Source organism: Nesoenas mayeri (assembly GCF_963082525.1).
Source record: "Nesoenas mayeri genome assembly, chromosome: 12".
In the NCBI taxonomy this organism is placed as follows: Eukaryota; Metazoa; Chordata; class Aves; order Columbiformes; family Columbidae; genus Nesoenas; species Nesoenas mayeri.
The window spans coordinates 14,189,536-14,202,720 of record NC_137547.1 but is presented as its reverse complement, the minus strand read 5'-3'; positions in this window follow the sequence as shown (position 1 = coordinate 14,202,720).

Here is a 13,185-nt window from a genome sequence, read left to right as displayed (position 1 = left end):
ACGGCTGGATCACGTTCAGATCCACTCTTTCCTCTGCAAGGTGCATGAGCTGCTGGACAGACTCACAAGGGAACTGGTGGGTTCACTGACTCTTGCAGCCTTCTTAACTAAGGGTGGATGCTGCTAAGAAAAGATCATGTTTTAGTTAAAAAAGAGCTCCCAGACTCTATGTGGGATCTAGCTAACACGTTATGGTCCCAGTGTCCCATAAGAGATGAGCCATAGTTCCTTTTGGCTTTAAGCACTTTGTATTACCATGTGCTTGTGAAATACAAGTCCTGCTACATCAACAGGGAACAGAAAATGCTCTGAAGCTGCTTAGCAATTCCAGGAAAAACTGGCTGATTGCATGAGAAAACAGTAACTGCACAAGAACCCTTCCTTGAAGGAACACATCCCTGCACACCTTTGACATGAGAAAGCGGCTGGCAGCAGTGATCAGTTGTCACCTCTGAGGAAGAGGCTGTGAGGAAGGCTCAGCCAGAAGGACAGAGCTGGCAGCCCAGAGATGGCCGTGGCTATGCCAGCTCAGAAGCAGCGGGGCCTGTGCCCTGCAGGGAAAAGTTCTTCTGGGCAGAGGGACCCAGATTTGCTCCAAGACTCTCCGAGCTCACTGGAGAACAGACACACACGTGCTCAAGCTTTTCTGCCTCTGAGCAGCCGAGCCTGGGACTTAACACTTGGAGGAAAACATTTCCCCCATATTCAGATATAGTGCTAAGTGCATGCCTCCTGGACAGCCAAGTAAATCAGTTATAAATTCAGGGCACTGCTTTTACTAAACTCCTGGGTTAGAAAGGAATAAACACAGGCTTTTAAAGCTACTGCCTTTATAGAGTAAAAAAAAAAAAAAAAATAAATCAGAAAACAGTCTCACGTGTCCCATTATTTCCATACATATCAAAGGAGGGTGGAGATTTAACTAGAGATTTCTAAAAGACATCTTTGTGCACAGAAGGGATGTATGCCAAAACGTGGGTGGTTATAAGCCCAAACACAAAAGATAATACATCCACAGGCATTTTTCCCCTTGATCCATTAACGGGTCTGCATACCAGCCTCCTGAGCGTATGAGAAGGACCTTGTTCAAAAGGTAAATGTATTCAGAAAGATGACAATAGACAGCAAATAATCCACATCCTTTGGCCACGCTGGAGACTCAGCAGCACTAGGTTTTTGTTGGGAGTTACCAAGACTTGACAGGCAGCCCCAGGGAAGGCATCTTCCTGATGGAACCTGCTCAGGAAACTTCACAACTCGTCTCCTGCAAACAAACACTACCACACCTCACACAGGCTGCAAAGCTCAAGGTGGACATCTAGCTCATATCTCCAGAACTCCTACAGCTTTTCTTCCCTGCACCATGCAAACCATCATCCAGCTACAGCACCACATCCCATTGGGGCTGACCATAAGACCCCACAGAGCCTCCCCTCTACCACATCCACCGATGTCCAGGAGGAGCACATGCAAGTCTTTGTCTGGTCCCCATTGCTCTTCAGCTGAGCCATTTGATTGCATTCAAATCAGTAGCTGGTTGCATCAGCTGAAGCAAAGGGTTCGTCCTGGGCATCCCAGCCTGATGGCAGGATGGTAAATTTGAGCAGACAGGAAGACATTCGGATTCATTCTGTGCTGCTTTGATCTTGGAAATTTCAACTTGGTGCCCAGCGATGCAAAAAATGGGATACATGTAAAACCAGCCAGGAACACTTACCACAAGAAAGGCCCCATTTTTTTGTTCATTTTTTAATGAAAGTCTAGGCCAGGCGACAGAAATGACCCACTCTGTACAGCAGAAAGATATTAGCATGGTCAAACCTTCAGAGTCAACAAGGGCACATCCATTCACTTCTCCAAGTTGCAAGCCAGGTATCACAAGTGGTATAGAAAGCACAACACAGAGCATCCCACCACTAGAAGCAGACAGCTTCCCCTAGCAGGCCAGCCTTGCTTTTTATTGCACTTCAGTCAGCAATCCTGGTGATCCTGGTGCTACCTGCTCACCTTTGCAGACCTTGGCTACATTGAGCTTTGCAGGAGAGGAACAGGGAGGTCCCACACAGTTAGAGCACCAGGAATAAGAACAAAAGATGCTCTGATACTGGGTCCCGACAGGTTGGTTGAGTTTATAGCTTCTGCAGAAGACATCTTGACTGTGTTAGCAGAGATTTTTACAGCACTTAAGTACTAAGGGGGCCTGAAGCCCCTGTATGTGTGACTTCCCTGCATGCTCAGCACCGATGCTCAGGTTCAGGCTGTGCCCACAGGCTCTAGGAGGGTTGAGTTTTGCACAGCTTGATTGCAGACAGGTTTATTGCATGAGCTGAAACTAGAAAATTAGGCTCTGGGAGCTGAGAGGCTGTGACTGTGCCCTAGTATTTAGAGGCAGACTTGCGAGCTGGCTATATTTTCTGAGGTGATCAGCAGCAAGACACCCACAAGGCTCTCGTGTTCCAATGTCTTCTGGAACTTCCCACCGAGGAGCAGGGTGCACTGAGCAAGGTGTCCCTAGGAGCTGACCGCACATGCAGGCAGATAGCCAGCACCATATCCAGAGGACCATGCTACAGAACACCAGTTTTCAGAAAATAAGCACTGACACTCAGCATACATTCCTCCTTGGACACCTGCCGTGTCTCACTAGAAGCACTTGCGGTCTTGCATTCTCACCTGGTACTAAGAACACATTCGGTGATTGCTGGGCAGACATGTGCATGCAGCTGGCCTTTCACCTACATTTAGCCATTATTTTCATTGCTACAATGAACAGCATGTTCACCTGCCCAGCATTTTTGGACAAAAAGTATGGCATTAAACACGAATTGTCGTCCTTTTTACCCCAGAGAAGATGCTTTCAAACCACTTCCATGTGCTCAGGATTACATCTCTGGTCTTTATCTGTGTTCCAACAACTTGCTCATGGCTTTGGCACAGAAATAAAGAAAGAAGATCCCCAATGCTTAAAGCTCTTTGTGATTCCCAGACTCATTTCCTTCCCACCCCAGGGGAAGACATAACCGGAGGATAAAAGAAAGTATATTTTTTGCTGAAACCCATCCTCTCTCCTGCCAGCATAGATGTGCCACCTGAACTTCTCAGGAAGACACCAGTATTTGCACATCTTGTGGTACACACACACTCTACACATCTGCATGATGACTGGAGACTTGGCGCATGCCACTGTATGAGAGAAGTAGCCCAGGCAAGACCAAGGGACAGCTGTGGGAGCCTCATTGATCTCATGTGCTGGGTCCACAATGTCCCAGCTCCCACTGAAGGGCAGCAGCAATCACCCTAGCAAGGGTGGAAAAGCAGCCCTGGGCTCTTTGGCCAGCCACAGCAGCTTGAGTGACTTCCTAGAGGGGAAGCTGTCCCTCACAGCCTCAGGCCAGAGGCTGGAAGCAAACCCCTGGATGGGGCACTGGAGGAGCGGGGCTATCGCTTGCTTTGCCTCTAGCCAACCCACCCAAGAGCACAGGGGTTTGTACCTGCCTGGGTGGAAACTGTTCCTCAAGTGGACCGCACTGTGGTCCAGCCGTACGCCCTGACCATCTCCTGTGCCCCATCCAGCAACAGGCACCAGGCAAGGTGGAACCCGCTTCTTCTCCCATGGAGAAGAAATCCCCGCCATGGAGGAAGGGCAGATTCACAGCCACAATGAGATGAGCAGGTTAGAGAGAGCTCAGCCAGGCTCCTGCCTTCCTCGCACCATGGGGTTTTCACAGCTGCAAAAGTCAGTTCTAGTGGCAGCAGGCTACTTTGGCCTAAGGTATCTTACACGTTGTGTGCTTTATGCATCCCCCAGCTGCAAAAACCCTATGTACCCATACACTTGCCATATCATCCATAACACCAAAGCATGGCAGACACCTCAGGAAGAGGAATCACCTGCCTCACACAGAACAGGGCAGCCAGCAGTTGCACCACACCAGGCTCCCATCGGGACCCAAGCATCTGAGAGCCCTGCAAACTGCCAGAGGCCATGGGGAAGTCTCATGCAGGCCAGCACATTCACCTAAATGCAAATCTTTTGTCTGCAGGGTTTGGTTGATTCACCAAGACACCAACAACTCAAGGCAAACAGAACAGTGTGGAGCTACAGTCCCAACTCAGCCACTCCCAGACACACCTCCCGAACTGCAGACTGGTCTACCACAGCATTGGGAACAGATACCTCCCACATAGCACAGGTGACCATGGCATGGCCAGCATCCATTGCTGGGTCTGTGGCAGTTTGGCCTCTGATTCCTGCTCCTTGAAGCTGCCAAGCCTGAACTCAGAACCTGCGAGGCACACGATCCCTCCTCAGCAGTGACACATGGTCCGTGCACACCCACCTGGACTGGCCGTGGCACTGCTCTCTCTGCATTAAGGCCCCTGCTTCAGACAGCTTTTGCATCACACATTAGAACAAGGTGAGGGACCCAAACTGGGGATGAAGCATTTGGGAATCAGAGTCGCCTCCAGTTTGCAGGAGCAGAGTAGCAGCAGCCAGTTTCTGCCTCAGGCCTCCTGGAACAGAGCTTCACAAGCCCTGCTCCAGCTCCCATGGCAAAATACAGCCTACAAGGAATGGCACCCACCCTGTACAGCCCCAGAGAGTGCTCTCCTTTGATTTCAACTTCATACAATAGCCAACACAGACTGAAAACTGCTAGGAACACACTAGGCATGGGATGAGGGAAAGAGCTCTCCTGACTGGAGCAGGGAAGTGGAACAAATGAGATGCCTGCAGGCCTCCACAACAGATGGGATAGAAGAGGAGAGTGCCCCACAGCTCTGACAGAGCCACCCATAAGGGTACAGAGGACCACAGGGTCTCCAGCAGAGGAGCTAGAGGGTGGCAAAGGGAAAGAGACATGGGTCCATCAGCTTAGCTCAGGTTGCAGAAACCAAAACTTGGGCAACTCTTCCTTCAATGAAAGACAAGCTTCTCCAAGCCCAGAAGCTGAACTTTTAAGACAAAGCAGGTCACACAGCCAGGTACAGCAGCAATGCAAGCTGCTTGTCCCCCTCTTGGACTTTGTTCCCTCTCCTGTGGAGAGGCAGCTCGTGACACAGCAGGACTCACCCAGGAGATTTAGAGCTGCTGGGCGCATGGATCCCAGCCTGAGCCCAGGAACAAACCACCAGAAGCCAGACTGGTGCTTAGTGGGATCTTGTCACAGGGCTAGCAATCCCTCCAGCCTCTGCTGCCCCAGGGCTGGGCAGCTCTGTTTGCAGGGTAGTGCCAGTGTGACTGGGCAGGGGACAGCCCTGCAGACACTCCCGGGGAGATGGGGTGCCCTGCTGCTCGCTGGGCGCACCAGTCTCTCCCCTCCCAAAACAAGGACATGCAGAACTTGACACTGAAAGGAGGGGTTTATCTGAAGCCCTGGCTGCCCACCTTGGACGGGAGAAAAGAAACAAACGCCTTCCCTTTCCCTGCGCTCTGCAAGACGGCAGTGGCCACAGCCCCAGAGCAGGACCAGCAAAGAGCAGGGGCAGGAGGAGAGCTCAGCATCCAGGCAGCTCAAAAAGCAGGGCACTGCTTGACCTGCCCTGTACCAGCCCCTTGCTCTAGGGTTGCACCCCTGATAAGCACCCCATGAGGGACAAGTGCCAACAAGAGCCCCGTGTCCCTGCAGCCACCATCCGAGGCTGGCACCCCAGGGTACAATGTGCCATCCAAGTAACGGAAAGTGCCACAAGAGCCATTTCCCACTCCTGGCATTAGTGCTGTGCACTGGCTGCCGGCGGGCTGCCCCAACAGCAGCTCCATCACGGGCACCCGCACTTGTGCCCAAGGCGAGACCCCTTTGCAGAGATTTCCTTACCATGTTCCCGGCCTCCTTTATTCCCCCTCAATTCCGAAGGCAGTGTTTTTTCTCTTTTTCCTCCATGTGTGCGATGGGGCGTCTCCTCTCCCCTCCAACGTGAACCTCCGGAGCACTTTGAGTTCTGGACTGTAATCCAAGCCCTCACCGCCCCCAGCACAGCTCCAACTAATCTAACTCATGACACTACCACGGCTGAGCAGGGGACCTCGAAGGTTTCTCTGACAGCCAACTTCAGCGCTAGACGGCAGAGGGGCATAGCAAGCACAGGGCGTTGCGTTCCCCAGCCCTGTGGGGACCTTACGGACACAGGCAGAGCCAGCAAAGTTCGCAGGCTGCTCGTTACAGCATCGATGCTATCTGCGTCCCTGCCCTTCGCACAGACCTGCTTAATGCAGATGCTCCGTGGCGGGGAGCTGCCTCTGGCCGGATAGATGTGAATAGCTGCTAGAGGAGAACAAGCCCACGGCAGGCATCCCGAGAAGGTCTCCAGCTTCCCAAAGAGTTTTCCAGCAAAATCCTCCTCTCGGCTTGCTTTTCTCTAAGTCCCAGAGAAGTTTCTCCTCTCCACGCGATTCTGAGGCAGCACCCGCAGGTTAAGCAAAATCCCGAGAAATACAAAAAAAAAAAGAGTGCTCCGAAATACTGTTTTTCTAACTTCTAGAGGGAAAACAGAGACGCAGTGGCCGCTTCAGGCAACAGCAACAAACTGCATTGGTATTAGGGGAGAGATGTGGAGACCTCACCCCCTCCCAAAGGAGGAAGTAATTTAACATGGCAAGTTTCTCCACCCCTCCATTAATTGTTTAAGATGGCCAGGGGCCAAAATACTGCCCGAGCAGCGGGGAAGGTCACCGAATAGGCAGGCAGCAGCCTACAGAAGTGACAACGGGAAAGGGCAGAGCCACAGAGGCGGGGAGGGAGGGGAGAGGCAGGTGCCGCAGGGCATCCCAGGATCTGCTGACACACAAAGGCTTTGTGTAACGGGAAGCGGGCGGGAAGTGACACACAGGCAAAGCCGCACAGCCCTGGACATGAGATGCCTGGCCTGGCGGCAGGGCTTGGGACACGGAGCTGCTCCCCCAGCTTTGGCCAAGCAGGTCTGGGCACTCTCAGTGGGGACTGACACCCCATCAAGGAGTCCACAGTGCTGGTACCTGGCTGTTGTGTCCCCATCTGGGAGAGGTCACACAAACCAGTTCATCCCAAGAGGAAGGGTGACTCAAGCAGGACCTGAGGACCCACAGCAGGAAGAAAGACGTCCCCTGCAAGGGCAGGCTAGCAGAGGAGCACAGGACACTCAGCTGCTGAAAATAGAGACTGCTACCAAACCCCTCTGCTGCCTTAGCTCAAGGGGCAGACCCCACAGCCTTCCCAAGCCTGGCCCCATGGGGCCAACATCAGAGCCCACATGGGCTAGTCCAGATCAAGGGCACCTTCAGACCCTCCTCTTCCAAGGTAGACTGCCAACAGTTGGCCCTAAAACCCATTGCACATGATGGCCTCATGGCATATTTTCAGACGTAACTCGAGAAAAAGGGTTCAAGCAGCCCCAAAGCAAACCATTCAATACACCAGCTGCCTGATGTGCTGTTGAGTTTCCTATGGGTAGCAATGATGGCTGACAGTCCTTGCAGGGATGCAGTTTGCTTTACTTAAGCAGAAAGAGTTGTCCTCCTAAAAGAGGACGTGACACTGACAGTGGACCAGAGCTGAGCAGCTGCCTCACTGTTCAGTGCTGGTCTTTCAAGTAGTCCTTGCTTGCAGAGCTCCCCCATGGCCCCTAACAGCCAATCACCCTCTCCCTTCAGCACCAGGGCACTGCCTGTAGCACACCACAGCAGCAAGAACCTCCAGCCCACATCAGGTGAGATCAGTTGATAATCCCCAGCTGGGTGAAAGAGAGCATCCCTGTCTGCACAAGGCTATGTTTGCAGAGTAACTTTGCCCTTCACCTATTCCCCAAACACATCTCCCAACCCACCAACATGGCCACACCTTTGCAACATCCTCCCACAGGTGCTGAGAGTCTCCCTAAAGCCTGTCCCCTCCTCCAAGGAAGGGAGGACAGAGAGCAATGTCCCTGCAGCGCGCGAATGGCACGCAGCCGAGCATGACAAACCTCGTGCTATCAGAGGTGCTGAGCTATTTCTGTTGGAGGCACAGCTGCAGCCGCAGAGTAAAAGGAGGCAGAAGAGATCCACCATGCCTCTCATGCCCAGATGTTTTATGGAAATCTTCTTGCCATTTTTCTTCAACTGCAGCAATACATGCAGGTTTCCTTTCAGGAGGCCACAGCTGCACAGGGCTAACCCAACTCCTTGCACACAACTATATTTACCCAGCAAACAAGTCTCTGCAGTTATCTTGGGGTCTGCAGAAGACCAGCCTCTGAATAGAGATCTGAAGCCTCCAAGCAGACTGGGTACCAAGACTGGGCTCTTCAGGGCTGCTCCAGCAGCAAGCCAGAGCCATGACCAGTTGTACACAGCCTGTTTGAAAGGCTGCTGCAGGGCTGGAAGGGGCCTCACAGGCTCCTGCACAAGCTAGGATCTACCTCACTTTTGGAAATAGAAATGTGTCCCCCAGGTACAAAGGGCAATGCAGACTCAGCTGGGGCTGGGACAGCCTGAGAGCCCATGAGGATGAAGGGGATGGAGTTGAAAACCTGCTCCCATGCTGTTACTGAACGAGTCAGGTCTCCTGCTCCCAGACCTCTGGCAGCAGCTCCAAGGTGAGAGGAGCTTTTGGCTTTTCTCACCCCTTCAGGTGGCTTACACAGGCCCGGGAGCACAAGGTTACCTCCTCCTTTAGCTCTTATTTATCAGGTAAGACACTGTCAAGCCACCTAATTCTAGCTCTTTGAGGGCCAGAAAGAGAAAAGCGGCATTTTCAGGGGTCGGTGTAAGAGTTTGCAGCATCCCCATAAACACGGATGAGGAAGGCACCATGCAAGCACACAGAGCCTATGTCTGGTTCCTATCCCATTTTTCACCCCTGTAACCAGGGACAGAGCCAGGTGCTCCCCAGACCACACAGCCACCACTCACTATCCAGGTCTTACTCAAACCATTTAGCCATTAGCACATGCTTTCTGCAGTGCAGTGGCCAGCCTGGTTGTGGACATGACCACTGAAGGCTCTCCTCAAGTTCCCAATTCAGCACTACCCAGGACAATGCAGGAAAGTCAATGGCTGTAGCTATTTATTTATGGAATCAGAGTGGGAATGGGTTGTCTAACACAAGAGCAGCTTAAAGCCCAACCTCACTCGTACTCCATTTTCTACACTGCGCAGAAAGCTCAGGAGCACCTTCCCCCATCAAGGATTTCTAGGCTGAAAAGCCCAAGTCCAGCTCACCCCCACCCTGGTTGGAGGCAGTGACGTGATTTCCTGTGCTGTGCCACTGCGCTAAGGGGAACATCGCACTGCTGTTTACTCATGGCTGGATCCTAATATAGCTTTTTTTTTTTTAATTGCAAAGTGGTCTTTCCCTCCTCTCCTGCATTGTAGATCCATTTCCCACACAAGCACATGGGAGACAGCTGTAGCCAGCACTCCAGTGGGTGTTAAAAAGCCCCTCTTGACTGCGGCCGACAACAATGCTGCGCTTGTTCTCCCACACAGTCTCACACTGTCTCCTCGCAGGAGCAGCTCCTCACTCTTGCACAGAGCCTGCACTTTCCTCAGGCTTGGTTTAATTGCTGAAGCTACTGCAAAAGGCTGTTGTCATCCACCTCTGCCAGCAGAGATCTGGGTACTTCAGCTTCCCAGCCAGCAGACCCAGGTCCTTTGCATGGACCACTGGGCAATATTACCCCAAGGGAACCACTTTGGTACCTGGCTGCAGTGGCAGCTGAGTACTGCTATGCACAACCTGTCCCAAAGATGAAATATGGCAAAAGGCAGCAAATGCTGACATCGGGAAGGATGGGGAACCAAACTTTGGAGGCTGTGAGGCCTCCCCAGAGTTGAAAGCTGAGGGGGTGGGAGAAGGGTCAGTACACCAACTGTTCTGAAAACTTCAGGGGTTGTAACTTCAGACCCTCATCTTTGTTTCCTCCCCGCTCCCTTCCTCATTGTTAGATCTGGTTTCTGGAGCTGCAGTATTTCTCAGGCGCCTGCTGAAGCCGTACCACAGCCAAGAGCCCTGTAAGAGCTGGGAAAGAGCACAGGAAGAGGCAGGCGAGGGACCTCTGCCTTTGAGCCACCGCTAGCAGACTTCTGCTTATTTTCAGCCGTCCAAAACAGGGAAAGCACAATACTTATACCAATAGGACTCAGCTGTGCTGGAAGAAACATAGGACAGATGTTTCAGATGCCAGATAAGGACATCTCCTGACCTAAGGGAAGTTGTGCAATATGCATGCTAGCTAGACGATTACACTACAGCAGCCAACAGCTCTTAGGAATACCCCCATGCATTCCACATTTGTGTAGCATGATTACTTGGGTAGTCCTCAGCACAGCATAGGGAACTTCCTATGTGCACAGGGACTTCCAAGGGAAAGGAGAGCACAGGAGCAGGCTGTAGCAGAGCAGGACTCCAGGACCTCCAGTCTCTGCTAACCCACTGATCAGCAGATGTCTACAAGTCCAGTTCCAGGCATCTCCTCATCACCAGACTGGGGCTCTTTGCCAGTGCCCGTGTCCACACACATGGCTATGCAGATGTCCCGTGGATTAAGCTGTGCCCTGAAAACACAGGTTTGAGAAAGGTACATTACAATCCCATCAAGCTACTCACTGTGAAGCCCATTCCTCTTCCACTCAGCAGCCTGTAGAGGACACAGGAAGCCACCAAGAAGCAGCATTAGATCTCACTCAGCACTAACAGGTGTCTTAAGACCAGTGATAGATATTTGCTTGAAACAGGTTTTGTCAAATAAAAGCAAGTGCTGCAGCAAGTAGAGCTGCAAGCAGCCCTTTGTACCAACATTTCAGGAAAGAACTAGTTCTCTCCCCATTAGGGAGACAAGAGGGGGTTGTATGCAGTTTAATAATATTTAAACCTTTATTTCAGATCACACGTAAAGCAGGCCTTGGTTTCACAAAAGCACATCTTGGTTTAACTAATTAATTTGATAATCCCCTATTTGCAACCCTCAGGAGACATTCAGCTTCTAAAGCAAGTAATTAGCACTAAGTGGCAACCTCATTGTGAAGCCCAGTCTGATTAGGGAAAAAATTTCTTAAGCCAGAAATATAATCGCAGTGTGATTTCCCAGAAGGACTGGAGGGGAGACTACATAACAACAGCTGGTCATGCTCACCATTTGAAGGAACTCAATTACCAGGTCTCCAGCTACACTTCAAGATGTTGTTCAGTGCCACATGCAAACCTGGTGTGCGGTTAACCATCAAGAGGCTTTACAGGAGATGTTTTATGGGTACAGAAGTCAAGAAGGCCCCACTTAGGGCTCTCAAATACCCATGTGTGCTACAGGGAGGGGAAAAATAAAAACAAAATCCCACATCAGGCCTGCTGTAGCACATTTGCAAGCTCATAGTGTGCAGTCCCACAGGGAAGCAATCCAAGTGGGGAAAACCATTCTTATAGCCCCCTGGACAGATATGAAGACACACCTTGATGACACACAGCATCTCCTCCAGACAAGCCAGTTGGACTCAGTACATGCAGAGCACTTGATAGTCTAATGTCTGCTCCAGGCACCCCCAAGTGCTCAGGGTCTCAGCTCAGCAACAGCTCAGCGCTAGCACTGATCACTGCCAGAGCCCACAGGACAAAGTTGTACCTCTGCATATGCGCAAGACACCTGTCTCAGGCTGAGCAGCTTTGGGCTTCTTTAACTCTGGGCAGTTCTTGTGAAGGCACAAGCCTTGCAAAGTGGCCGTGCTGCACACCACTCTTGGGTTAGCGCTTCAACAACAGCGTTCTCCAGAAACACTCCTTAGGTGAAAAATCATGAATGCACCTGGGTTGCGTAGGAGCAAGGCTTGGATGGAAATTGGGCCTCCTGCCCTGACCAGACACCTTCCCAATAGGTACGTTTTATCTACAGCACACACACTGAGATGTTTCCCCACGGGGGTAGACTCCCCTGTTTGGGTCCTGGGTCTCAGCATCCCAGTGCTCCGACCACTAGGCAGGTGCACTGGTTGGCAGGATGGGATCGCCCTGGAGAGAAGACCCCAAACCACCACCCAAGAGCCTGAAACTGAGACCTGTAGGACACAGAGGCTGGCAAGGGCACACCTCCATGGACGCAGATGCAGTTAGGAGAGCTTACATCCTTTAGGACAAGCTGCTTGTTTGTCACCCTGGAGTTCAGGCACTGCCTACCTTTCCTGAGGACAAAGTGCTCTTGGCTTAGAAATTCATCTGTGGTTTCAAGACTGCTGCTTGAAAACTCACCACTGTCTCTGGTTAGAGAAGGACAGATTTGCTTTCTCTGAAGAGCAGCCTAAAATTGACCCATCTCTTTCCAGATCCCACATATTTAATGGCATAAGACAGACATCTGTTCACCTTCCCTGCTGGCAGTGATGTTGCATGCTATTTAGTCCCTGCAGCACTGGTTTACCATAGTCTCCAAGACAGCACACTCACCTCTGAGCCAGACGTGCCTGCAGGCACCTACACCGGTCCTGCTCCAGCCCATCAGCCACCTCCCCAGCCTCTCTCCCACAGACATGGAGCATAGGGTCTCACAGCACTGAAAATGTCCTCAGTAACAGCTGCCAGGGCCAGCTCCTCTCTCCTGGTCTGCCTGGCAAAGCAAGGGTTGCAAGGAGAGACAGACAGACACTCCCCCTCCCTGTCTCTCTGCACCACCAGGAGCACCGCCTGTGTGCCCCTGCCCTGTGCCAGGCTCATACCTGAGCAAACCAGCACCCGTGAGATACCTGCCCAGCCCATATCAGAAGAAGCAGACACAGCCCTCAGCAGACACCCCAAGCAGGTTCTAAGCACCAACCATTACCAGACAAGGGCTGGGACACACTTCTGGGCTGGAGACACATCCCTTCTCTTCCCAAAAGCAACCTATATACAACCATGCATGGCTAGGAAGGAGAGCTACCAGCTATAACCACGCCACTGCAGGGGAGCAAGGACACCCCCCCTCTGACTACTGCCTGAAGTCTCTGTCTCACAGGTCCTACCTGGGTGGCAGCCAGGGCCCACAGCACATCCTTCACTCTGCTCCAGGAGCTCTGACCCCCAGGACTGCTCTTCCCCCTGAGTGCACACCCTGCCAAGCCTCCATCCAGCCCCCCCCTAGCCCCTCACAACCCCCGCACAAACCCCGCACTTACAGCCAGTGCTTGCAGAGCCTGCGCCCAGCAGATCCCAGCAGAAACTGCAAACCATTCTCCCATGGCAGAGCTTCTCCAGAGAGAGGGAA